The following is a 27,615-nucleotide window of genomic DNA, read 5'->3' on the forward strand; positions in this document are numbered from 1 at the left end:
ATCTTTCACAGGATGTCTCTGCATTTTTTCACACTAGGCTCCATAAGAATTAGTAGGGAGCCTCAGGGACAGTAGAAACTCTGATAGAAGGGAGAGATCACTGGGGGCTGGAATGTTCATATAAGGCTTTCTGAGGGAAGAGGTGGTGATATGATTTGGCTCTATGTCCTCATCTAAATCTCATCTCAAATTGTAATCCCCAGGTGTCAGGGAGGGACCTGTTGGGAGGTGACTGAATCATGAGTGTGTACTTCTGTCTTGCTGTTCTCATGATAGCGAGTGAGTTCTCAAGAGATCTGATTATTTGTAAGTGTGGCACTTCCTCCTTCGCGCGGGTGCTCGCTTTCTCTCCTACCACCATGTGAAGGAGGTCCTTGCTTCCCCTTTGCCTTTTGCCATGATTGTAAGTTTCTGAGGCCTCCCAGTCATGCTTTCTGTTAATTCTGTGAAAACATGAGTCAGTTAAACCTCTTTGCTTCATAAATTACCCAGTCTCATATAGTTCTTTATTGCCGTGTGAAAACAGACTAATACAGGTGGGATGGGGTAAGTTGAAGGGAAACAAAGACTCATTGATACACAAAGCACAGGACATCCAGAACTGTATGTGTGTTATTCATAACTGTGTTTCCAGCAGCACTAAGAAAAATATTGACCAAATAATAAACCAGGTGGGACTTGATAAATTTGTATTTAATAGAAGGAAAGTGGAAGGAAGGAAGGAAGGTAGGGAGGGGAGAAGGCAGGAAGAAAGGGAAAATCATAAGGAGAATGAAAGAGAAAGGAAAGAAAGAAAAGAAGAAACATGACTGTAGGCTAGAGTGCTAAAAGGCAAAGAATGTATGAATAAAAGATTGCTTCTCAGCATCAGTTTGGGCTTAACTTTGGTGCCCTGACCTTCCCTACCCTCTACATTCACAGCCTTTAGGGAAAAGGCTAAGTTTTATTCCCACTGGCGGCCTGACGTTCAGTCCCCATTTCATTACTCACAGAACATGAATTTGGTGCAAATATTTACTACTTGCACATGTGATTCAGGGAAAGATGAGCACCATCTCTTTGTAAGAGCTTAACCAATATGGGGACTTTCCTTCCCAGTGATTTGTGAGAGTTGATATGTGATCCTCAGTCCTGGGCAGTGAGACAGGAGGAGGTCTTTTGGAAAAGTTCACCTTTCTCTTAAGAAGGATATACCGTTACAGTTGCTCACTGGTTTTGAACTTTGCCACTTCTAGCTTGGAATCTTGAAAATATTTTGCCTTCTTGAGACCTTGAATGGAGACATTTTGAGATATAAACCATCACTGAACATGCCAGAGTGGATAGATGGAAAGGCTAGATCTTGATGACACAGTTGAGCTGATGACTTGACCGACTCTGAAATTCTTACTATCTCTGGACTTTCTGATATAAGCAACAATTCATATCTTTATGGTCTAAGCCAATTTTGGTCATGCTTTTCTGCTTCTTTTAGGCCAACGCATCCTAACTGATACAGTACCTCAATCTGATGTAATCCAGTTCCTCATAACAGCTCAAGCCTCATCTCCAACTAGCGTTGCCCCCATCTTTTGCATTTCAGCCACATTAAATTGTTTATGACTTCCCAAACATACCCTACTATGTACATTCATATCTTTGCATGTGCGTTTTTTTCTTTCTTTTTTTGAGACAGAGTCTTACTATGTCACCCAGGCTGGGGTGCAGTGGATGCGGGTCACTGCAGCATCCATCCCCCGGGTTCAAGAAATCATCCTGCCTCAGCCTCCCAAGAAGCTAGGATTACAGGCATGCAGCCACCATGCCCCGCCAAATTTTGTGTTTTTAGTAGAGGTGGGTTTCCCCATGTTGGCCAGGCTGGTCTCAAACTTTTGACCTCAGGTAATCCACCTGCCTCGGCCTCCCAAAGTGCTGGGATTACAGGCATGAGCCACCGTGCCTGGCCTGCATCTGCTTTCAATTTGATCTTCTCTCCCATGTCTGTATGGCACATGACTTATCATCATCTCCTCTCTCAAAACTAACTGAGATGTCACCTCCTCAGGGAATCGTTCTACCTCTGATTTGTATAGATCTCTCCATCACATGGAGGTTAAGAGCATGAATTCAGGAGGCAGGATTCCCAGATTTAAATTTGAGCTCTGCTACCTACTCGTATTAAGACCCTGGGCATTTTGCTTAATCATTTTCTGCTTTAGTTCTCTTCTTTGTAAAATGGAGATAATAATAGTACTTCCCCATAAGGTAGTTATAAAAATGAGATGAGCGCATATTTATAAAAGCACTGAGAACAGTACCTGGCACATGGTAAGCCCTACATTAATGTTGGCTATTATTGTTGTAATTGTTGATTTTCATATCCGTCTTCACAATGAACAAGTGAGCCTGTGAACTCTTGGAGGGCAGAACTTTGTTTTCTTCATCTCTATATTTTTAGTACCCATCATAGAGCAACGCATTTCTAAAGTAAGTTCTTAAAACAAACAAAGAGGCAAACAAAATCTTGTGGGATGGGATAATATGGAAAAAAAAATAGAATGGAAAGAAACAGAATGCATTGCAATGGAATGGAACATGCTGGCCATGCAGGAGACCAGCACATTTAAAGCACAAGATACTGCCTAGAGTTAAGGCTTGCTTCTTGCAGTGTTCTGAATGTCAGGCCAAAGGTAGGAATTTTATGTTGGAGAAATTAGAGAAGCCTTGATGATTTTGATCTGCAGAACTACACAATCCTACATGCATCCAGAACATGAATCTGCCTTATTTTAAGAATTTTTTGGAGATATAATGTACCTACAATAACAGTCGCCCATTTTAAATGTACATTTTTAAGGAGCTTGGGTAAATTTACAGAGTTGTATAACCATTACCGATATCTAATTTTAGAACATTTGAATCTGGCTTTTTTAGATTACAGGTTGAATTGTAGATACTTATGTAAGCAGGCTAGTTGGGGTCCCGTTTTATAGGTTAGGGAAGAAAGAAAGGTGAGTATCTGTATCTCTTTAGTCTGAGCCTGAGCTGAAAGTATGTACACTAACCTCACATCTTTGTGCTCACAGGTGTGCCAGGAGTACCGGTGTCTTCATTCATTCCCCTTCCCCTCTAGAGCCCAGCATTTATACACAATTTATTACATGGTTTTCCATTTGCCCCTTCCCCTCTAGAGCCCAGCATTTATACACAATTTATTACATGGTTTTCCATTTGCCCCTTCCCTTCAGGCTATGAGCTCCTTGATGTTTAGAATCATGCCTTATTCATCTTTTTATCCCCAGTCCATAACCACTGGCAACAAGACTTGGTATATAGTAGGTGCAGATTTAATATGGTTAAGAAACTCAGACATGTAATAACTTCTAATTCTGGCATCACCCCATCAATGGAAATGTGCTGACATTTCTGTAGTGTACAGCCATCCAGAAGAGGATGTGAAATGGGATCACAAAGAGGAGAGTTATGAATATAAAGGCTTTAATATTGGTATTTGGCAATTATAGGTCATGTGCCTCAGCTGCACACTCTTCTGCCATTGCTGCCTCTGGGCTAAGGCTGTGTGGTGTTTCCTGAAGTTCTTGCTCTGTATTGGGCTGAACTTGGCCTCTTATTGTTTCAATCTTCCTCATCTGAAAGTCATCTAGAAATGTTCCCTAAATGTCACACCACTTGTTTCTGGCTAGCTTCCTTATATGCAGAAAGGACACCTGCTCAAGGAAGCCCTCACAGGCCATTCCTGCCAGGTTGAGTGTATGTGTGCACACATGCACATGAGCAGCAAATCAGTGCTTCAGCTTGTGCAAGAATGGGAGGACTTTCATTGCAGGCACATATTCCTAAAATACAAATGGTGATGCAATAAGCATTTTGAAGCTGGATGCAGGGCAGGGACAGTATCCTACAGAGGGCTATGTCAGTCTAGCACCCAGGACTCCCCCGGCCAATGATCAAGTCATAAAAACCAGCAGAAAGAATGAGAAGCCACCAACCCGAAAGGAGGTAGGAAGTCCAGGCATCAGAGAAGAGAGATAGATCAGAGAAGAGGGTCACCTCTTGCTGGGAGATCAGAACGGTGAGTTCAATGGAGGTTCAAGGTGAGCTGAGACAGTGGTCAGCTGCAATTGGAGGAGGGCCCAGGCTTAGCTGAACTTACCAGCACTGAGGTCTGAGGGCCTGAGTGATAATAATCTTATCCCAACTTGCCACACTGCACTGGATAGAGGAGAGACCTCAGAGAAGCAGGACCACATTGTGTGTGTGTGTATGTGTGTGTGTGTGTGCGCGCGCACACATACACACATATTTTACTTTCCCACTTAAATTTCTATAGACTTTTAGAGCTTGAAGGGACTTCTTCTTTTAGCTTATCTAGGACTCAGGGCCTCTCAGTAGCAAAGCCAGGATTATAATTCAAGTAGTCTGCTGGCCCAATGTTCTTCCTATCTCTCTGCTCATGTCGTATGGCTATCTTGCTTGGTTTTGGTAGTATGGATCCAACAGTCTCAACTCTGGTATCTAACACTGAGGTCATTTGGTCTGCATAAAGGCTGTTGTAATGAAAAAAGCAATCATCAGCCTCCAAACAAAGTCTGTAGTTTGTTCATAGTATTGGTTCCATATTAATTGCTTAGGTTTGATAAATGTACTAGAGTCTGATGGTTAATTTTATATGTCAACTTTACTGGCCCATGGAGATGCCCAATTATTTGGTCAAACATTATTCTAGGTGTTTCTGTGAAGTGTTTTTTTTCTGTAGCTTGAGTAAAGCAGATTGTCTTCCATGATGTGAGGGGTAGAGAGTCTCATCCAATCAGTTGAAGGCTTGAAAAGAACAAACAACTCACTCTTCTCTGAGTAAGAGGGGATTCTCCTGCTGACAGCCTTCAAACTAGGACATCTGTTCTTCCTGGATAGTTATGTAACATTTTAAGATGAATGAAAGCTGGGTGAAAGGTGTACAGAAATTATCTGCACTATCTTTGCAACTTTTCTGTAAATCTAAAATTATTCCAGAATAAAAGACTTAAAAAAAAAAAGTCAGGCCAGAATCACAACTATCCCAGATTATCCCAGGATAATTCCCCAGAAAATTCTAAGCACGCTAGCAGAGTTAAATACCTTGCTAAACAATATGCCATAACCAAGTCTTAATGGATCTCAAACAAGCAGCCTCAGTTGTCTTCTGCAGATACATGTCACTCAGCGAAAGGGATGTGTTCTGAGAAATGCATTGTTGGTGATTGGAGAAATGCATTGTGCAAACATCAAAGAATGTACTTACACAAACATAGATGGTAAAGGTTACCGCACATCAAGGCTATATGATATAGCCTATTGCTCCTAGGCTTCAAACCTGTAAAGCTTGTTACTGTACTGAATACTGTAGGCAATTATAACATTAGTAAGTATTTGTGTATCTGAGCATATCTAAACATAGAACAGGGACAGTAGAAATACAGTATAAAATATTCTTTTAAAATTATCTCCCTGTATAGGGCACTTACCATGAGTAAGTGTGGGCCCGGAAGACAATCAGTGCTTCAGCTTGTGCGAGAAAGGGAGGACTTTCATTGCAGGGACATATTCCTACAATACAAATGGTGATGTGATAAGCATTTTGAAGCTGGATGCAGGGCAGGGACAGTATCCTACAGAGGGCTATGTCATTCTCTCCTCTATCCAGGGCAGCGCGGCAAGTTGGGATAAGATTATTATCACTCAGGCCCTCAGACCTCAGTGCTGGTAAGTTCAGCTAAGTCTGGGCCCTCCTCCAACTGCAGCTGACCACTGTCTCAGCTCACCTTGAACCTCCACTGAACTCACCGTTCTGATCTCCCAGCAAGAGGTGGCCCTCTTCTCTGATCTCTCTTTCTTCTCTGATGCCTGGACTTCCTACCTCCTTTCGGATTGGTGGCTTCTCATTCTTTCTGCTGGTTTTTATGACTTGATCATTGGCCCGGGGAGTCCTGGGTGCTAGACTGACATAGCCCTCTGTAGTATACTGTCCCCGCCCTGCATCCACTGGAAGAACTCCGGAAGTTGTTCTCGGTGAGTCAGTGAGTGGTGAGCGAAAGTGAAGGCCTAGGACATTACTGGACACTACTGAAGACTTTATAAACACTGTACACTTAGGCTACACTAAATTTATTTTAAAATTTTCTTTCTTCAGTAATAAACCTAAACATAAAACTGTAACTTTGTTTTATTTCTTTAAACTTTTTGACTTGTAATAACACTTAGCTTAAAACATACATATGGATGTACATGAGTGTTTACATCTTCATTCTATGAGCTTTTTAAAAGTTTTTTCCACTTCTTAAACTCCTTTATTAAAACTAAGATATGAACACACATTAGCTTAGGACCACACAGAATCAGGATCATCAATATCACTGTCTTCTACCTCCATATCTTGTCCCACTGGAAGGTCTTCAGGGACAATAACACACATGGAGCTGTCATCTCCTATGATAACAATGCCTTCTTCTGCAATATCTCCTGGAGGTATCGTCTGAGGCTGTCTTACAGTTACAAGGACTTGTCTGAGGCTGTTTTACAGTTAACTGATTTTAATAAGTAGAAGGACTACACTCTAAAATAACAATAAAAAGGCCCAGCATGGTGACTGATAACTGTATTCCCTGTGTTTTTGGAAACTGAAGTGAGAGGCTTGCTTGAGGCCAGGAGTTTGAAACCAGCCTGGGCAACATAGTGAGACCTCTGTCTCTACAAAATAATAAAAATAACAATTAAAAGTACGCTAGAGTAAATACTTAAACCAGTAGCATAGTTGTTTATTATCATAATCAAGTATTATGTACTGTACATCATTGTATATGCTATACTTTTATGCAACGGACAGTATGGTAGGTTTGCATACACCAACATCCCCACAGACACATGAGTAATGCATTGTGCTAGGACATTAGGAAGGCTACAATGTCACTAAGCCAGTGGATTTTTTCAGCTCTATTGTCATGCTATGGGGCCACCATCATGTATTTGGTCCATGGTTGATGGAAACATCATCATGCAGCCCATGACTGTATTTGTTATCATTTTTCCATCTAAATCATTGTGAAAACTGGCTGCTGTTTTTCTCATTTCTTCCTTTCACTTTGGAGCTGTGAGCTTTATGAGACCACGTTGGTATTGTATTCATCTCCCTCTCTAGCACTCAGAAGAGGCCTACACATAGTAAGTTTTCGCTACCCAAGATTTGTATGTGTGTGTGATTTGCTCAATTTGGAAAAAAAAATACAAAAGAATGACACAAATGATTTTATTTCTGTTTAGCTGTATCTGTCTAAAATACAGTCAGCAAAATCTTATTGAGAATCAAATGTGTGATGAGCCCTTTGGTAGACACGAAGTATGGGGAGTTACAAAGAAGAAAAGCATGTAATCCCTGTCCTCCAGGGTGACTCTGTGGAGGGTCAGAAGAGTTGGAATAATGATAATAGTAATAATTTTTTTAAATAACAAAAGCAAATATTTTATTAAAGTTAAAATTATTTCAATAATAAAACAATTGATTTTATTGTTATAAAATCAATTGTTTTATTGAGTATTTTCTGTGTGCTAGCTACCATGTATCTTACTATAGCTACTACTACTACTAATAGCTAGCTACTATTTCATCATTAAATAAGGTCACAGTGTTGGCACTATGACTGCCTTCATTATGCCAGATGAGAAAATTGAAACTATGAGGTTAAGTCACTGGCCCAAAGTTGTACTAGCTAGTGACAGAACCGGGATTTGAACCCATGACTGGCCCACCAGCAAAGCCTGAGTTGATTACCGCTGTGTTCTACAGCATTTCTGAATTGGTACTACTGTTTCACACATCTTTCTTTTTATAACAGAATGGGTACCCTAATAGGAAGTGTCCTATTCATATTTATCTTTATCCTTTCAAATCTTAACACAGTGTTTGGCACATAGTAAAGAAAGTAAATGCTTGTTGAGTTAAATTGTGGAAATAAGGCCTAGAGAAATAAGGAGGGCAAAGGAAATCCCTTCCTGGAAATATTCCCTTTTTTTAATAGCAAAAGTTATCTCAGAAAGATGATCAATTCTCCTTTGGAATTATGCCCCTGTGTACTTAAAGCAATGAATTGTTATCAGCCTGAAGAAAACAATATGTGATAATATATTGAAGCCCAGATAATGTGCTGTGGTTTGAGCCAACGCATTGTCCTCAGATGGAGCAAAGAGCTGGCCATGATCTCCAGGGCCCTTTCAGCTAGCTGAGAGGGGAGCAATTGGATAAAGGCCTGAAATCAAACTTAATATAAGCACTGCTTGGGGGTGGGGGGTACTGTGGAGGGCTCAGGGGACCTGTGAACTGCCAGCAGCCAGCTCAAGGGCAGTGCCATTGATCCGCCCTGGAGAGGAAATGTCACTGCTCCTTGTGGACCAAAGGAGTTATGTATTTGGAATTGGAGGTGCATGATTTTGGAGGGTGTATTTTTAGAGTAACAAGGAAAAGTCTCTGCCATCAGGAAACCAGGATTCTGTTCTGATTTGCATTAATATAGGACCCAGCCTTTCAGAGTCTCAGTTTTCCCATCTGTCAATCGAGGATTGTAATAGCATCCTTCTCTACATTGCAAACAGTGCTTCATGGCACTGACATGAGGTAGCATGCATAAAAATGATTGCAAATGTGCAAAGTGGTATTCAAGTGTATTACAGTACAGTAGAGTGTGAATTAAGGTAGTATAGTAGAAAGACCATGGGTGTTAAGAAGTTGTCATTTCCTATTTCTCTCACTCCACTGCATGATTGAACAAAGGAAAGTTACCAACTTAAACCTCCGAGTGCTTGTTTCCTCATCTGTAAAAATGGAATCAATGCCTATCTCAGAGGTTGCTGAGAAAATTAGAAATTATGTATGAAAAGGTCTGGTACACAGTATGTCTTCAAACAGCTGATAGATATTTTGTGAGCTTAGTTTCAGTATATCTGCCTCTCATGTTAGACAGTGTACTTTATGAAGGCAGACAAGATGTCACATTTATCTTTGCAGTTGAGTGCAGCATGTTGCTTGGCAATTCAGTAAAAACTAACACATATTTATCAAATCAATTATGTACAGTACTAGGGTCAAATAGGAATCAGAGAACAATTACTGATTTGTTTTTTTTAATTTCAATTCCATTTGCAATTTTCTCTTATCCTAAACCTCAAATGCATTTCTTTCTAACCACTCCCCCAAAAGTAATGTAGTTCTTGAACTTGATCCTTGGACATGCTCATTCAACTAATAGATATTTATGGAGGGCCCACACATTATGTGTCAGACTCTGGGCTAGGCAGTAGAGAACACAAGTCCCTGGTCTTGGTAGAGAAATAATAAGATAGTGCCAGTAAATAAAGGTTTAGGGAATAGGCAGATATGAACTACCCCGGGGGAAAATGAAGTCCCAAATGAGATCTGAGGGAAGTGTGGGAGTCAGAGGAAGACCAAGAGGATGTAATATCTAACATGTTCAGGAACAGGCAGGTTGCCCTAGATGACTAGAGTGATGGTTGGTGACAGGGAATAAGGAAGGAGGTGGGAGAAGGAAGCTGAGGGGTGAATGGTTGCTCAGGAGTTAACCATGAAGAGCCCCTTAGATTATGTTCAGGGGTCCTTTCTCCTGAAGGCAGTCTGAAACCATGAAAGCATTTTAAGAAGGAAAAAGAATTACTGGACCTCCATTCTAGAACCATTATTCTAGCTCAGTATGAAAGATGGATAGAAGGGGAAATCAAGGTTGTTGTCCTAGCATTGGCTGAGCCCAGGATTCTCCCATGAGTTACCAGTTAGAAAAGTTAAACCAAATTAGAACCAGTTAGAAAAGTTAAACCAAATTAGAAATCCAACACATACAATTCAAACAATGATGGGTCTTTCACACCTCTTATATTCAAGGCCCTAGAGTCTTATGCTTCCAGTCAATGTGCTCTCACATCTAACAATTTGTCCAGCCGCTAAGGAGCTAGACAGGGCTCTGCCACTTACCTTTGCTCATCATTTTTTCTTTTCCAAAGACATAAACAAGGTGCCAAGCCTTGGGCAGAGTTTTGGTAAATGAGAACGAGGTGAAGATGTGTGTAGGTTCATTTGTTATCTGAAGCCACCAGATTCACCCTTCAAATTAGACAAGGGGAAAAGATTGATACTAAAGTGCTCAAGGGCTGTCAGAAAACCCAAACTTTACGCTTGAAAATTCCTAGAAGAGAGAAATGTCTCTGTAAAATGTCAGTTATGTGCCTGGTGACATGTTGGGTGCTTTTTGCAGTTTCAGCAATCTAATAAAGTGTCCAAGAGCATGGATTTGGGGACCAGAGAACCTAAATCAAGTGCAAGTTCTAGCACTTGCTAATGGAGTGACCTTGGGCAAACTGCTTAACCTACCCCATAGGATTGTTGTGAGAATACAATGAGAACATGCATGTAAAGTGCTTGGCACCTCATCTGTACACAATAAATGTGGTTTTGGCAGTACCTGGGGTTGTAGTGGTGGTTGTGATTGTGGTGGTGGGAGTGGTTATAATTCTGATTATGGTGATGGTTGGAATGTTGGTGGTGGTGATGGTGGTAGTGGTGATGGTGGTAGTGGTGGAGGGGGTGATGGTGGTAGTAGTGGTGGTGGTTGTGGTGATGGTGTTGGTGGTAGTGATGGAGGTGGTGGTGATGGTGGCAGTGGTGGTGGTGGTAGTGGTGGTGATGGTGATGGTGATGGTGATAGCTGTGGTGGTGGTGGTGGTGATGGTGATGGTGATAGTTGTGGTGGTGGTGATGGTGATGGTTGTGGTGATGATGGTGGTAGTGGTGGTGGTTTTAGTGGTAGTGATGATGGTGGTGGTGGTAATAATTGTGGTGGTGGTGATGATGGTGGTGGTGGTGATGGTAGTGGTAGTGGCAGTGGTGGTGGTGGTGGTGGTTTTAGTGGTAGTTTTGATGGTGGTGGTGGTGATGGTAGTGGTGGTAGTGGTGATGCTGGTAGTTGTGATGGTGATGTTGGTGGTAGTGGTGGTGGTTTTAGTGGTAGTGGTGATGGTGGTGGTGGTGGTAGTGTTGGTGTTGATTGTGGTGGTGGTGGTGGTGATGACGTTATTTGCCCTATAGCTCGGTGATTAAGATCACTGACACCAAAGCCAGAATTCAGTGGGATCAAACCATGAGATGGACTTGGTGGAATTCAGTCTGGTATCTATTTCATTTAAAATGTTAGACCTGGAAGTGTCTGTTCAACCAGCACAGACATGAAGATTTGCTAAGGGAATTATCGCCAATTGGCACCCTTTGTAATTACTCCTAATGCATAACTCCTAAAAACAACCTAGCAGGGCAAATATTACTCCCCTAACCTCTACAGGTAAGAAAAATAAAGGTTCAGAGAGTTTAAGAACATTCCCTGAGTTTGCACATCTAGAATGGGAAAAGAGTTGGGATGTACACACATACCAACCTGACTCTGGGCAACCAAACCTGCTTCTCCAACAGCCACCATATATGGACAGGGGGATATATAAACATCAACAGAAAATCATGGAACAACCATCATTTGTCTGTGCCATGCCTCAGCCTGTGGAGCTAAATGAATTCAAAAGCCATTTTTTTTTTAACTTTTATATTAAGTTCAAGGGTACAAGTACAGGTTTGTTACATTGGTAAACTTGTGTCATGGAGGGTTGTTGTACAGATTGTATTACCCAGGTATTAAGCCTAGTACCTATTAGTTATTTTTCCTGATCCTCTTCCCTCCTCCCACCTTCCACTCTCTGAAAGGCCTCAGTGTGTGTTTTTCCCATGTGTCCATGTGTTCTCATCATTTAGCTCCCACTTATAAGTGAGAACATGCTGTATTTGGTTTTCTGTTCCTGTGATAGTTTGCTAAGCAAAAAAGCCGTCGTGCTATAGGGCCATCACTTAGGCGTATACTAGCCTGCCTAGCTTCATTACGCTTCCGGGCTTACTTGGGAGTATTGTCTTCCTCACAAGGTTGTCTTAATGACACTCTCGACTCTGTTAATTGCAAAGTGTTTTGTGTGCATTAGCTGCAGCTGGCATTGCTCCTGATGGGGACTCCTGGGCTTTTTAGGGGGCTTGGAAGAAAATTTGCAGAATATTGGCACCTCTGCGACTGTTGAGAAAAGAAATGGGGATTTTTTTATCCAAGGCATCGAGGCACCTCTTTGGAGCAATAGCTTCTCATTTGTGGAAGTGGAGCTGATGATATTCGGCAAATACACAACAGCACACTGTGTGGTTGTTAAAATATTGAATTGCATCTGGATTGGTTTTTAAATAGCTGCTGCCTGAGCCCCCAAGTGCCCTAATCACCCCAATCCCTCTGCTTGTTACTCCCCACACTCCCCTTGATCCAGAAAAATAAAAGGACTAACACTTTGCACAACTGAGGTCTCCAGGACCCCACCATATTCAGAGTGCCTGATTGGTGGTGCCCTCCATGTACCCACTATTATATATTTTTTATTGTTCTCTCTGCCTGAAGACATTATTTAGCCAGAAGACAGAGCGATCCAGAAGAGTCAGACAGGCCATCCACATCATCCTGTCAGTATTGTTTTTGTTTTTTGTTTTTGCCTGGTGTAGCATCCCGTACAGACTCATGTGGGTTCCAGCATAATTGGTATGTCCTTCCTATTCCATTTAAATGGTAGCGTTTTAGTAAATGCTGAATTTTCATTGCCTTTTTTTTTTACGTAATAAAATTCAGGAACAATCCTTGCCAATAAGTAGTAGCTTCAAAGGGGCTGCCATCTCCGTTTTGTTAGATTCTGTTTTCCTCTCCATCTTTTCCCCCTCTTGTGAAATGAATGCTATGGTTTAATTGCTTAAGTGCTCTTGTTTCCCATCCAAACTTGTTTTGGCTTGCCTTTCTCATAAACATGAGGCAGAATCTCCAGACTTCTCTGCAGGAAGGGACTGCCTCATACTCACCTTCGCTCCAGCTCCCCTTCTGTCTGCTTGAAGGAGACCAGAGGGAAGACAAGAAAACAAACAACATCACCATCCAGAGTTCTCAGAGAAAGCCAGTCTCAACCAATTTTACAGCATTGAATTGGGAGATACAGAGAGCAGGTGATGAGAAGAATCCAGGAGGGATGCTCGATTTGTTTGAATGTCCATAAAAAATCCCTCCCCCGCCAACACTTTATTAGCACAGCTAACTCTTAGGATTAAATTAGTCTACAATAGCATAGACCCAAAATAGAGCCTGCTTCAGCATAACATGGAGATTTGTCTTTTGGGTAAAAGTACAGAAGTAACAACCCAGGACTGGAATTGTAGCTCTTCTTTTTGGAGACGGAGTCTCGCTCTGTCACCCAGACTGGAGTGCAGTAGCTCAATCTTGGCTCACTAAAACCTCCACCTCCTGGTTTCAAGGAATTCTCCTGCCTCAGCCTCTCGAGTAGCTGGGATTATAGGCACGTGCCACCACACCTGGCTAATTTTTGGATTTTTAGTAGAGATGGGTTTTCACTGTGTTGGCCAGGCTGGTCTCGAACTCCTTACCTTAAGTGATCCACCTGCCGTGGCCTCTCAAAGTGCTGGGAGTACAGGTGTGAGCCATCACACCCGGCCTGGAATTGCAGCTCTTTACTATGTCCATGCAGAACTGAATGGCTCCTGCAGAACTGAATGGCTCCTGCAGAACTGAATGGCTCCTGCAGCTTTCTGTTCCTGCATCCCTGACATCTAGCTCTCGTGGTGTGCTCCAGGGCACATGCATGTAACTCACCCATCCACATTTGAAGCAGTAGGATGGAAGCAGGGGGAAGAGCAGCAGAATGTAGAACCAGATGCCTCTGAAGGAGGAAACCTGGAGCTGCTATCACTTACTTCCACATATATCCTATTAGCCACAATGTAATCTCACAGCCAAACCCATCTTCGGGGAAGGTTGGGAAATGTGGAAGCCAAAAACCCAATGAAAATGTCTATTACTATCGGAGGAAAGAGCAGCCATTAGGGTCCACTACCAGGCTGTTTGTGCTTGTATTGCATCAGATACCTGGCTGTGTGTCTGGCTCCATTGTTAGATGGCAGTCAAAGAAGTTGGTGACTGTATCTACTTCATTATTGTGCATCCACCACCTGGCTCTGGGCTTCACATATCAGAGATGCTCCATAGTAATCTTCGGAAAGCACCTGCATCCAATCATGTCATTCCCCTGCTTTACTCACAGCAGCTTCCCATTGGCCTTGGCATCATATTCAAATGTGTTACCATGGCCTCTAAGGTCCTGTCTCTTCAAACTCACACTCTACTACCCCTTCCCCCTACCACCCTCATCCTCACAGTTCAGCCAAACCGGCATGATTTCTGACCCTGCAACTATCCAAGCTCATATTCTTCTCCAGCCCTTCATGATTGCTATTGCCACTGCCTGGATGCTTACTCTCTCTACCCCTACATTCATTTACCTGGGTTTCTCTTCATTAAGATCTCAGCTCAAATCTGCCTCTTAATATTTTCCTGAAATTACTCAACCCCACACCACCATCACTCCCATGCCTCACAATCACACAAGAGATGTGATATTTGTATGCTTTAGTATTATCGAACATTTACTTGCTTACTTGTTGGCCCTTTGCTTCCCAAATCAGAATATATGCTCTTGATGGGCAGAGATCCTGCCTGCTTTGACACCTATGGTATCTTAGCACCTAAGACAGTGTCCAGTACCTTGCCTGCTGTTAACAATCACTTGTGGCATCGATGTGCAGTTAACAAAGTGGCCAGATTGTATCTTCAGAAGTTAAAATCTTTTGTTCAATGTAGTTAACTATATTCCCCCAAAAGGTGCAAAATAAAACCTAAGAATCTGCCTTAAAACTCATATGAATTCAATAATTTGTTACCTAATGCCCCTCCCAAGTTAGGAATCTGCCTTCTTGTCTTCCCCCATGCCATGAGAGGGAAGTCTCCCTCCGGGGCAGTGACTGGGGCAGTGACTCCCCATCCCCACCCACAACCCGTGTCTCCATCATAATAAAATGAATAGGCTCGAAGGGATAGGCAGATGGCAGGAAAGCATAAATATCAATTGGAATGATGAGGCTTAGCAATAAAGGCTCAAAGAGAAGGAAGCCAATGTGTGCTGATCAGAACCCTGCCAGATACGTCACAGCAGGTTGATGCCCTGTTCTAGAGATGGTGAAACAAAAGCTCAAAGGAGAGCGGGGGAGTGTACCTGGCATGTTGGAGAGCTGCATGAGCTCAGGCAAGTAGTAGGAGATGAGGTCGAAGAGGTCGCTTTGGCAGAGGGTAGGAGGGTGTAGATTCAGCGATAATTAGATTGGGGGCAGTAACCCAGAGGTTGATGGGAAGGACTGGGACTTGAGGAGGAAAAATTGAGAGGGAAAAGATAATGAGTTTCCAAAGCGCTGGTGAAGGAGAATCCGTGAGCCTCAGGAAGCGGTCTAATGGAGGGGCGGGGGAAGTGGGTGGTTGTGAAGTAGACACTGTAAAGGTCAAGGATGATTCCCAAAAAAATGTCTGCCTTGGGAGTCTGCACAGAGAACTTAAGTCTTTATCATGCATACAAAGTACTTGGTAAATATTTATTGAGTCAAATCCAATTTTTCTCCCTTCCCTGCCCTTCTACTGAGCTTTTGCTTTGTCCCAGACTAAATATAGAGTTCTCAAGTGCCCAATCTTCGATACCATCCCCTCTTTGTCACCCTGAATCCTGCTGAATGAAATTGGACACCTCTCTCAATCCATAACAGCATAACCCTGCTCAGAACTATATAGAGTTATAGCGTAACTCTGCTTAAAAAGTATATAGAGTTCTTGGGTACTCAATCTTGGATGTCATCCCCTCTTTGTCACTCCCAGTCTTGCTGAATGAGACCTGACACCTCTCTCATTCCACACCAGCATGACCATGATTACGTCAGGACAAAATTTCAAAACATCAGCTGGAGCCTGGAGTTGGGTCATTCAGAATCCAGGTCAGGGGTCTTAAGAAGTCTTCTGACTGCTCAATAGGCACCTCCTTGTACTCATCATCTTCCAAGAAACTGCAGACACACAGCCTTACCAGCAATGATGAAAAATACCAGCAGTATTTACTGAGCAACAACAAAGTGGACCATCCCAGTGGTGCCCACCTGGTGCTCTCCTCACCTGGCTGTCCTCACCTCTGTTCCACTGCACATCCCCTTCCCCACTCATCACAGTTTCCCATTAGCTTTAGCAAATGGGAAGTCACTTGCCTTGCATTTACAGCTAGGGAACTGGACACCCTGGACCTCCAGCAAGCATCCTTCCCAGTACATCCCATCAGCCTCCATTAATATCAGGGGACTGACAGCTGAGATTGACTGCCTCATTAGCAGGCGTCGTGTGGAACTCTGACAATAATTAACAACTCAACAGTCTCATTTGCTGGCCTATCAGAGAAGTATTCAATCAAAAATGTAATTTGCCCGATGCCTCCATTTAGCATGGGAAGACTATTCCTTCAAAGTTTTAAATAGTCTAATTAAGAGGGAAGAAATAGAAGGGAAAAATTATTAACAGTATAAGTTTAATGTGAAATTGCTGGAGCGAATTAATAATGCAATAACCATTTTTAGCAGCTGTCTATCAGTTTGTGGGCCAGAGTAATTCAATTAGTCAGCAAAGGGTTGTTCAGATGAGATAGTGGGGAACAAGTGCTATTTTGTTTCCCAAAGGCACCATGGACTTTATTTCTCCGGGTTTGGGAGAGATATGTGCAAAATACTCCAAGATGCTGCACAGAGTCAATGTTTGGGAGCAAATGTGCCTAGTGGTTGGAGCAGGTGAACTGGCTTTTTAAAGATCTCCCAAAAGTCTCAGTGGCTCTCCTTAGGGTTCTCTTCCTGCAGAATTGACTCTGCAACGTCAATACCCTTGATTCAAAGCAAATAATCTATACCAAAGGAAAGCATTGTAGCTAGGCCTGACTCAGGATTCCAGCCATGTCAGCTTCCAGCCGCCTAAGAGTGCCGCCACACTGGTCAGTGGCTTCTTCTTTTCGTCCTGCATCTGCCACACTTCCTCCTCTGCTCAGGAAGACCTTTCTCTCAAGAATGCTTTTACAGTGTCTGTGTACTAAATCCTGTTAGTCCTTCCAGGTCCAGCACATCTGCATACAGCCTTCTTTGTTTCCCCCAAACAAGCATTCTAGTTCCCAGGTCCTTTCCAACACTGACATTCTGCCACTTCTTCTTTACCTGTAAATGGAGATAAAATGCCGGATCCCACTGGAAGGTGAAGAGGCCTATGTGAGGAATGTCAGAAATGCAGGCCAAGACAGGCCTGGATTCTTATTTTGATTCTGCCATGTAATGGCTGTGTACCCTTAGGTGATTTTTTAACCTCTCTGTTCTTCCAGTGTCTTCCTTTGTAAAACAGATGTCAGAATTCCTATTTTGTTCACTTCTTCTGAAGGGATGAAAAATGCAAAAGGCCAGGTGTGGTGGCTCACATCTGTAATCCCAGAACTTTAGGAGGCTGAGGCAGGTGGATCACGAGGTCAGGAGATCGAGACCATCCTGGCTAACATGGTGAAACCCTGTCTCTACTAAAAATACAAAAATTAGCCGGGCGTGGTGGTGGCTGCCTGTAGTCCCAGCTACCCAGGAGGCTGAGACAGGAGAATGGCGTGAACCCGGGAGGCGGAGCTTGCAGTGAGCCAAGATCACACCACAGCACTCCAGCCTGGGCGACAGAGCAAGACTCCGTCTCAAAAAAAAAAAAAAAAAAAAAAGGAAAGAAAAATGCATAAAAAGCTCATAATACAAAATAGATGCTTAAAAATGGCCACTGTTGCTATGAATGCACTCAATACAGTGTTAAACTTACAGGTCAGCTAGATAAACATCCTTTTTTTTCTTTTTTTTTTTTTCTTAACCCCATACCTGACAAATTCCTTTGTACCTCCTCAAGTCTTTGCCTCTCTAAGCATTTTCTAGTAGTCAACTCTTTTAATATAGTTTTCTTTTCTTCCTTTCCCTTCATTTCTCTGTTCTTTTGTAAACTCAGAGTATGTGATTTATATCATATTACACTTTGCTCCAAAGCAGTGCCCAGCAATCTCCCTTGCATGTGGTAGGCTTGAGTATCTGCTGCAGAAACTGGAAGTATATACAAGGTTAGAGGAGGAAAAGCTGTTATGACAAAGATTTCTGAGTAAATATGAGCTCAGGGGTGTATGACTGCCCATTAGTCTTCAAATCTATATGTGGAATTTTTTTAGAATATCTGAAAAATGTAATTGGTGTTTCTATTTAAAGATATATTATACTGTAATGGTTAAACTGCTGGACTTTGGTGTCAGTCACAGCTGATTGGCAATTTAGCTGTTTCTCTGAGGCTTCCAAAGTCCCTTCTCTGTGCGTCAGTTTTCTCATGTGTGAAATAGATGCTGGTAGAACTACCCTGGGGGCTGTTATGAGGATCCAGAAAGGTTTTTCACATATGGCATCTGCCAGGTAGTAGGTATTCAGTAAATGGTCATTGTTTTTGCAAAATTTGGAAGAGGGAGGCAGTTGGGAGACCAGGGATAGCAACACGGAGGGAAGCTGAGTCGGGCTGTGGAGTGTCATGAGAAAGGCTGGTCTCTAGCAAGTTGAAAGCAAGGAGGAGATACTGTGGGTTGCTGCACACACATGAAAGGGTATGCAGAGAGAAGAGTAGCCAAAGCTAAATTGGTGTGATTTCCCAAAGGGAAGAAAAACACCACAGGGAGCTGTCAGCATTGGCAACCGGTTTTATGCAGCAACAGGGCAGTACAATGGAGTTTTCAGTCACTTACTCACATATTCCAAGAACGCTTCTGTGAGTATGATCCTGGGGTAGGCATTACATGGGAAAGAAAGATGCATCAGAAAAGATCCCCCCACCTCCAGCCCCAAGATGCTTATGTTTAGAGAGGGAGCTGGCACTCAGGCACAAGAGAGTTTAGAGCCTAGTAGAGTCCAGCCACGATTCCCTGGGAGTCCGCAAGTACCTAGTACAGACTTCTGTTGTAACTCTAATCTATTCACTGTGGCCAAGACAATTCTCATAGATGGAGCCAATCAATCCAAAGCAGTGAATTGTATAAATACTTATGCGTGTGCTGTTATGAAAGGGAGTTATCAGAGCTGGTTAAAGAAGGAATCTGAACACCAGCAAAAGCCAGGAAAGCAAAACCCACCAGCTTCCTGTTAGTAATGATAAGTATATGAAAACAAGACACTCTGTGATTGTAAAGTTTATCATAGCTCTACATTTATTTCAGGATGGCCATGTGACTTTCTCACCTGCTAAGGACTCCACATGCATGATCTCCTTTAACAGTAGAAACCAGTCTTTTGGGAGATAAGAAGTCATGCACCCTAGGGAGAGGTTCTGATGAGGGAGGTGGTAGAGACCACCCCAATAAAAGCAGAGGTACGGATAGAAGGAGACAGAGATACCCTTTCACATACATTCCTCAGTGAAACGCTCAGATTTTCTTCTTTTTTTTTTTAATTTATTTATTATTATTATACTTTAAGTTGTAGGGTACATGTGCATAACGTGCAGGTTTGTTACATATGTATACTTGTGCCATGTTGCTGTGCTGCACCCATCAACTCGTCATTTACAACAGGTATAACTCCCAATGCAATCCCTCCCCCCTCCCCCCTCCCCATGATAGGCCCCGGTGTGTGATGTTCCCCTTCCTGAGTCCGAGTGATCTCATTGTTCAGTTCCCACCTATGAGTGAGAACATGCGGTGTTTGGTTTTCTGTTCTTGTGATAGTTTGCTAAGAATGATGGATTCCAGCTGCATCCAAGTCCCTACAAAGGACTCAAACTCATCCTTTTTTATGGCTGCATAGTATTCCATGGTGTATATGTGCCACATTTTCTTAATCCAATCTGTCACTGATGAACATTTGGGTTGATTCCAAGTCTTTGCTATTGTGAATAGTGCTGCAATAAACATACGTGTGCATGTGTCTTTATAGCAGCATAATTTATAATCCTTACAGTCTACAATGAAAATGGGTTTCTTTGGTACTCCTCCTCAGCCTTCTCAAGGATAGATGTCTCAGCTGACTTCTTTGCTATATTCCAGCTAATTAGTTTTACTAGAACTTGTAAACCATGAATCATTGTTCTCAGACTCTGTTCAACTGTTCTTGCTTTTATCTTTGTTTTTATACATCCTGTTTTGTTTTTATTTCTAAATAATCTCCTGATGGCCCTCTCCCTCATGTATATTTAATTGCATGCAACTAATTAAATGCCTCTTGGTCATTTTCTGATAAAGTGATTAAGAACTTGGGTTTTGGAGTCAGCTACACATGAGTTCAAATCTCAACTCTGTCACTCTGTGGATGACCTTTGAGTTAACTTATTTAAGTATCAGTTTTCTCATCTGTAAAATCGGAGTTTTAAAAGAGTTACCTGCTCACGATTCTGGAAAAGACTTAAATGAAGCAAAGTACATAAGGTCCATAAGATAGTGCCTGGAGCTCAGTAATTAAATGCCATATTTAAATTATTATCAGCATGGCTAGACGTATTATTATGAGCATTGGTCAAACATCTCTGGTAACTTCAATGAAAAACAATAGCAATACCAAAATTATATACATGTGTTTTATCAAGGGAAAGAGGTTGAAATGGAACTCGATAACATGAAGGCAGGGACCAAAAAGAAGGAGGAAAGAACAGAGAAGTTTCTACAAGAACAGATAAAGCTGGCAAGTCTATAGAAGATATAGCACCAAAGAGATCTATGCACCAAAAAGAAAGCTCTAACTTGCAGTGGCAGGGGTGTGGCAACAATTAAGGGATCTGCATAAATTATTGAGATCAGTATGTTTTTGAAGCAGTTTTGAAAATGGTTTTAAGAGCTCTGATGAGAGAGAGGTCATTTACAGCAGGAAGCTTGGAGACATCATTGATGGTTTCTTGGACACTGTAGTATTTGAACTTGGTCTTGGTGATCATACAGGGAATGACATTACAAACAGGGGCACCACCTAAGAAAGAGCTTCCTGGGAGGCCAGGATGAGATGGCATGCACGGTAGACCAGTTTGGATGGAGCATGATAACGAACGGAGGAAGAAAGTTTTGGAAGAAAGGATGTGATTTAAATCATAAAGGGTCAAATGTTCAGGCTACAGTGTTTCAGCTTTACCCTACAGGCAGTGAAGGAATACTGGATGTTTTTGAATGTATGAGCATCCCTGTGTGCATATGTGCGTATGTGCGTGTGTGCGTATGCGTGTGTGTGTGTGTTTGTGTGTTGTGTTGTGTATCTCCTAGCATATAGGGGACAGGACAGGGATGTTTCAGGGAAGGTGAGGTACATGTGGTCTAAGCTGAACATCAGGAAGCTTGATCTTTCTTAATAATTTTTTAAATTATTAATCATGGCCTACAATATGTTCATCCCCCCCCACCCCCAACACATAGACAAATAGGAGCAGCAGGGTTTCTATTTAGATTTGTCTGAGAGACTGGAAGAAGTACTCGGGAACTGCCGATAATGCCTAATAAGAGAGCAGCTTCCGGAGCCAGTCCCGAGCTTCCTTTATTGTATCTGTGTAGCAGAGAGCCTGTATGAGTACATGTGAGTATGTGTGTGCACACATACATCTGCATGTCCTTCCCCGCACCGGAAAAGGAGCCTGACTTGTCTGTTTTTCTGAGACTACAAGTCCCAGATGATGAAATCTAGCAGGAAGAAACTCATCTTCTGCCCCATTACAAAGCTACTTGAAAGATGACTGTCATGATAGGTGGGCATTCCTTCTCTAACTGGGAGACTCCTCACTCCTCCTCGTAAGGTTCTCAAGAGGTTTCATTCAATGTAAAACACTTAATAGAATGCCTAGCAGGTAGGAGACTGTCAATAATTATTAATATGATGATGGTAGTGGTGGTGGTGGTAATGACTAAGCAGGGGCTGTAGCTCTGAGCAGAATATACTAAAATATCTGATATGTTGTTAACTGTGAGAGAGGAAATGATTTTTTTTATATAAGCAAATATGGTTGTATTTTTAGTATTGAACTGAGGGCCAAGAGACTTAGATATTAATAAAATATTGGCTCTCTGGACCTCATTTTTCCCATCTATAAAATGAGGGATTTGATTCTAAGGGTTCTCTCAGCTCAGATCTCCTAAGTGGCAAGAGTAACTTGTTTGGCAGTCGTATACTAGTCAGAGTGTTAGAAGATTTGAGCCAGAGTGACTTCATCTTGAGTAGGGGCTAGGTAAAATAAGGCTGAGTCCTGTTGGGCTGCATTCCCAGGAGTTTAAGGCATTCTTAGTGACAGGAAGAGACAGGAGGTGGGCACAAGATACATAAAGACCTTGCTGATAAAGACCTTGCTGATAAAAGAAGTTGCAGTAAAGAAGCTAGCCGAATTCCACCAAAACAAAGATGGCCACAAAAGTGACCTCTGGTGGTCCTCACTGCTCGTTATATGCTAATTATAATGAATTAGCATCCTAAGAGGCACTCCCACCAGCACTATGACTGTTTATAAATGCCATGGCAACATCAGAAAGTTACCTTATATGGTCTAAAAAGGGGACGAACCCTCTGTTCCAGGAATTGCCTGCCCCTTTCCTGGAAAACTCATGAATGACCTACTCTTTGTTTAGCATATAATCAAGAAGTAACAATAAGTATAAGCAGCTGAGCAGCCCATGCCACTGCTCCCAAGGGAGTAGGCACTCTTTTTCTTTTTGAGATAGAGTCTTGCTCTGTCACCCAGGCTGGAGTTCAGTGGCACAATCTCTGCCTCCTGGGTTAAAGTGAGTCTCCTGCCTCAGCCACCTGAGTAGCTGGGATTATAGGAGGAGGCCACCACATTTGGCTAATTTATTTATTTTTTATTTTTTTGTATTTTTGGTAGAGATAGGATTTCACCATGTTGGCCAGGCTGGTTTCGAACTCCTGACCTCAGGTGATCCTCCTGGTCTCCCAAAGTGCTGAGATTACAGGCGTGAGCCACTGTGCCTAGCCTGGAGTAGTTATTTTTTATTCCTTTGTTTTCGTAATAAACTTGCTTTCACTTTGCTCTATGGATTCACCTTAAATTCTTTCTTGTGCAAGATCCAAGAACCCTCTCTTGGGTTCTGGATTGGGACCCCTTTTCAGTAACAAGAGGAGAAGCTTCCAGAGCCTTCACCTCAGGACCCTGCTCCACAGCACATGGGAGATGGTTTCTGAGGAGGCAGATGTAGAAACCATCAGCAAGTGCCTTCTCTTAGTAAGACCTGCTCAACACTGAAGTGGTGAGTTCCCTGGCACTGGAGCAAAGCATGCTCTGTGTGGACACTCCAGAGAGACCCTTTGCATGGGTCAGAAGTTGGATTAAGTCTCCTCTGCTGAGATTTCTTCCAAGTCTGAGATGTAAGGATTCCCAGTTGAATTCTTGATTTCCACCCTCTAGTTCTTTTTGAGATTTTCCTAACCCTAATGCAGAACAACCACTCATCTGAGGAAATCTCCTAAAGAAATCTCCATCTCCAGGGGTAAAAGCTGAGGAAAGTTGGTATACATCTCTACCAAGCCTCATCAAAGAACACCGAGTCATATCACACAACAGTTTTGTATAGCTATCTACTCACTCACCTTTTCTCATAACCTCAAATGGAACCACTCTACCTCAGGCAGAAGTCTGGTTTTTCCAGGACAACTGTAAAGACAAAGGCATCAAGAGAAGCTGTGTAATAGCTGACTTGGACCCTCCAGGAGTGACTATCTCATTGTAGGGTTAAGGAGCATCTGGTACCATGATCAACCCAAACCTGGGGGCAAAGAAACAGAATGCAAAGCTTCTGTCCTTCAGTGAACAAATTGGCTGGCTGTGGTGATAACCTCCAGATGTCAGAAGCGATTAGAAGAGACAGCACAGGAAGGGTTTCTAGACTTCTGGCTGAGTCGGAACAGGTCTCAAAATCCTATACACAAAATAAAATTTTGGTTAGAATTTTACTGTTACACCCTTGGAAAGAAGGGGACAAGGTTGAGAATTAGACAAGCTTTGTTTGAGTCTGAATCTTAATGTCCTTATTTGTAAAGTGGCATTGTTGAACCTTACCTCTTAGAGTTTGTTATGAAGTGTAGGTGAGAAATACATGCAAAGAATCTAACACTGCCTGTGGCAGGTTCTGCACCACCTCTGCCCCATAAGGTCCCTTCCAATCTTCATGTCCTGTGAATCTATTGTTTTAAGCCACCATTTTTTAAGAAGCATTTTTGGAGTAAAAAGGCAGAAATCTCTTTCATTCTCCAAGCTTCCAGCCCATCCCAAAGTACATATTTCTTAGCAGTTTGATATGCTTGCCCCCAGAACTGTTGACATGAATTTACATAGGTAAATTTTAACCCAATTGGGATCACACTGAATGTTTTTTGAAACTTGTTTTTTCTACTAATACAAAGTTTTAAAGATGTCTCCATATCAATCCATCCAGATCTACAATATTCTTTTTCACAGCTCATTAATATTCCATAGCACAGATGTATCATGATTCATTTCACCACCAGCCAATAATGGACTTTTACATTATTGCATGTTTTCACTATTACAAACAATGCAACGATACAGAGACATGTGCATGCATTTTTGTGATTAGGTTTGAGTATTTTTAAGTATCTTCAAATGGAATTATATGTTAAAATGTAAAAATATTTGATATTTTGATAGGAACACCTAAATTTCCCCCCTGAATCTATGATTCCAAGGCTTACATGAACCATCATTGAAAAAAATGATTAAAAACTTATTATGAATCAGACATTGTAGCAATATATAAAATTAATCATAACCAAACACAGGGCCTGCCTTGAAAAGCTTATAATTTGTTATGGGTACACATGTTTATGAACAATAATAATTCAAGGTATAAAGTATTCAGGCAGAGCTTAGGGAAGAAAACAAGTGCCCTTCCTGGGGAAGATAGCTTTTGACTTAGTAATGGATAGGAGGGTTGTAGTTATGTCGTTCCAAGAGGAGTCCTACCTTCAAAGGAAGCAGTAAGGAAAGACTTCTGGAAGGAAGAGGTTCTAGGCCAGAGAAACTTCTATGAGAGAGGAAGGAGATGTGAATAAAGAAGTAGAGAGATGGTGATATGGTTTGGATTTGTATTACCACCCAAATCTTATGTTCAGTTGTAATATCCAGTGCTGGAGGTGGGGCCCTGATATGGTTTGGCTGTGTCCCCACCCGAATCTCATCTTGAATTTTAATTCCCATAATCCCCATGTGTCAAGGGAGGGACCCGGTGGAAGGTTATTGGATAACGGGGGTGGTTTCCTCCATGCTGTTCTCATAATGGTGTGTGAGTTCTCACAAGATCTGATAAGTGTTTGGCAAGTTCTCCTTCTTTTCTCACTATGTCTTTTCTGACACCTTGTGAAGAAGGTGCCTGCTTCCCCTTCCGACACAATTGTAAGTTTGCTGAGGCCTCTCCAGCCATGCAGAACTGTGAGTCAATTAAACCTCTTTTGTTTATAAATTACCCAGTCTTGGGGAGTTGTTTTTTGTTTTTGTTTTTGGTTTTGTTTTGTTTTGTTTTTGAGACAGAGTCTCGCTCTGTTGCCCCTGGCTAGAGTGCAGTGGCCCAATCTTGGCTCACTGCAAGCTCCGCCTCCTGGGTTCACGCCATTCTCCTGCCTCAGCCTCCCAAGTAGCTGGGACTATAGGTGTCCACCACCACGCCAAGCTAATTTTTTGTATTTTTAGTAGAGACAGGGTTTCACTGTGTTAGCCAGGATGGTCTCGATCTCCTGACCTCATGATCCGCCTGCCTCGGCCTCCCAAAGTGCTGGGATTACAGGCGTGAGCCACCACACCCGGCCAGGTAGTTCCTTATAGCAGTGTGAGAACAGACTTGTGCAGGCCCGCTGGAAGGTGATTGGATTCTGGAGGCTGTTTCTCATGGTTTAAGAGCATCCCCCTTGATGCTGTCATCATGATAGTGAATTCTTGTGAGATCTGGTTGTTTAAAACTGTGTGGTGCCTCCCCCATCTCTGTCATGGTCCTGCTCCTACCATGTCAGATATATGCTCCCACTTTGCCTTCAACCATGAGTAGAAGCTCCCTGAGGCCTCCCCAGAAGCAGATGCAGCCATACTTCCTGTACAGCCTGCAGAACTGTGAGCCAGTTCAACCTCTTTTCTTTATAGATTACTCAGTCTCAGGTATTTCTTTGTAACAGTGTCGGAATGGACTAAAACAGATGGGTATTTCCTGTGAGCACATATTCTAAAATAAAGCAGGCGTAAGATCAGATAGACTTGAATCCTGGCTTTGCTCCTACTAGCTACATTATCTTGAGCAGGTAACTTAACCTCTAGGAGCTTCAGTGTATTCATCTGTAAAATGGAGTTAGTAATCATAGTGACCTCAGCAAGTCATCATCCATCATTTCACCAAATACTCAGTGAACACATACAAGGGTCCTCGTATTGTTCTAGAAAATGGTATGAAACAGTGAACAAACCAGACAAAATCCCCCAGCCCTCATGGAGACAACATTCTAGCTGAGGGTAAAATGATGCATATGTGGTCAAGAGCTTAGCATAATACCCAAATCATGGTAAAGCATTTTTCTTTATACTATTAAGGCAAGAAGGCATTGTGAGCAAGAGGAAGGGAGCTTGCAGTAGACAGGTGGGATCCTGACCTAGGATTTTTTTTTGAGAGACCCTGAAAGTTGGTTGCTCCCATTCTTCATTTTATTTATATCTTTCCATTGGCCTCTTTCATGCTGTTCCCTTTAAGTTATTCCCTGTTAATTCTGCCTCTTACTGGAGCTGGAGAACCACTCTTCTGCTTTTAAGCCACTAAAATTATTTAGAGCCTCTACATAGAGCAAAGCCAGCTGGCCTTACTCATCTGAGCCTGGAAGCTCTACTGGGGGAACCAGGGAGAGGGGCTACTTCTGAGACAGAGCCACGTGCTCAGGAAAAAGGTCCTCCATCCAGGGAAACTGCTGCTGTCCAGGAAGAAAACTTTTAGAGCTCAGACCATCTTTAAAGAGCATCTGATCCAGCCCCCTTTTCCATTGTTCCGTTGTAACAGAAGAATACCAAGGAGGCAGCATTTGAAACAAGGCTTGTCCATTACAAGAACTAAATTGCAAAGAGCAAGAGGTGTTTCTGACAGCCATGAACTGATGACCACCACACTCTAATTCCTAATTTAAAAAATGACTATTTATTTATTTATTTATTTATTTTTTGAGACAGAGTCTTGCTCTGTCACCCAGGCTGGAGTGCAGTGGCGTAATCTCAGCTCACTGCAGCCCTTGCCTCCTGGGCTCAAGCAATCCTCCCACCTCGGCCTCCAAAGAGGCTGGGACTACAGATGCACAGTACCAGGCTTGGCTAATTTTTGTATTTTTAGTAGAGATAGGGTTTTGTCATGTAGTCCAGGCCTGGTCTCAAACTCCTGGGCTCAAGCAATCCACCTGCCTCAGCCTCCTGAAGTGCTGATTACCGGTGTGAGCTACTGCTCCCGGCTAAAAAGTGATGTTTTTGTAAACAACTGACACAACCAAGAATTGTTCCGTGGGTCAACAGAGGAGGAGGGACCTTGTTGTTTTTAAGA

The 27,615-nt window shown here is 42.4% G+C and overlaps 1 protein-coding gene across 10 annotated transcripts in view; it reads left to right on the plus strand.

Moving 5' to 3' along the window:
• Positions 1–27,615, plus strand: part of ASTN2 (astrotactin 2) — a 986,627-nt gene that overhangs the window by 475,610 nt on the left and 483,402 nt on the right. The window lies entirely within an intron of this gene.

Source organism: Macaca fascicularis, chromosome 15 (genome assembly GCF_037993035.2).
Source record: "Macaca fascicularis isolate 582-1 chromosome 15, T2T-MFA8v1.1".
Classification (NCBI taxonomy): domain Eukaryota; kingdom Metazoa; phylum Chordata; class Mammalia; order Primates; family Cercopithecidae; genus Macaca; species Macaca fascicularis.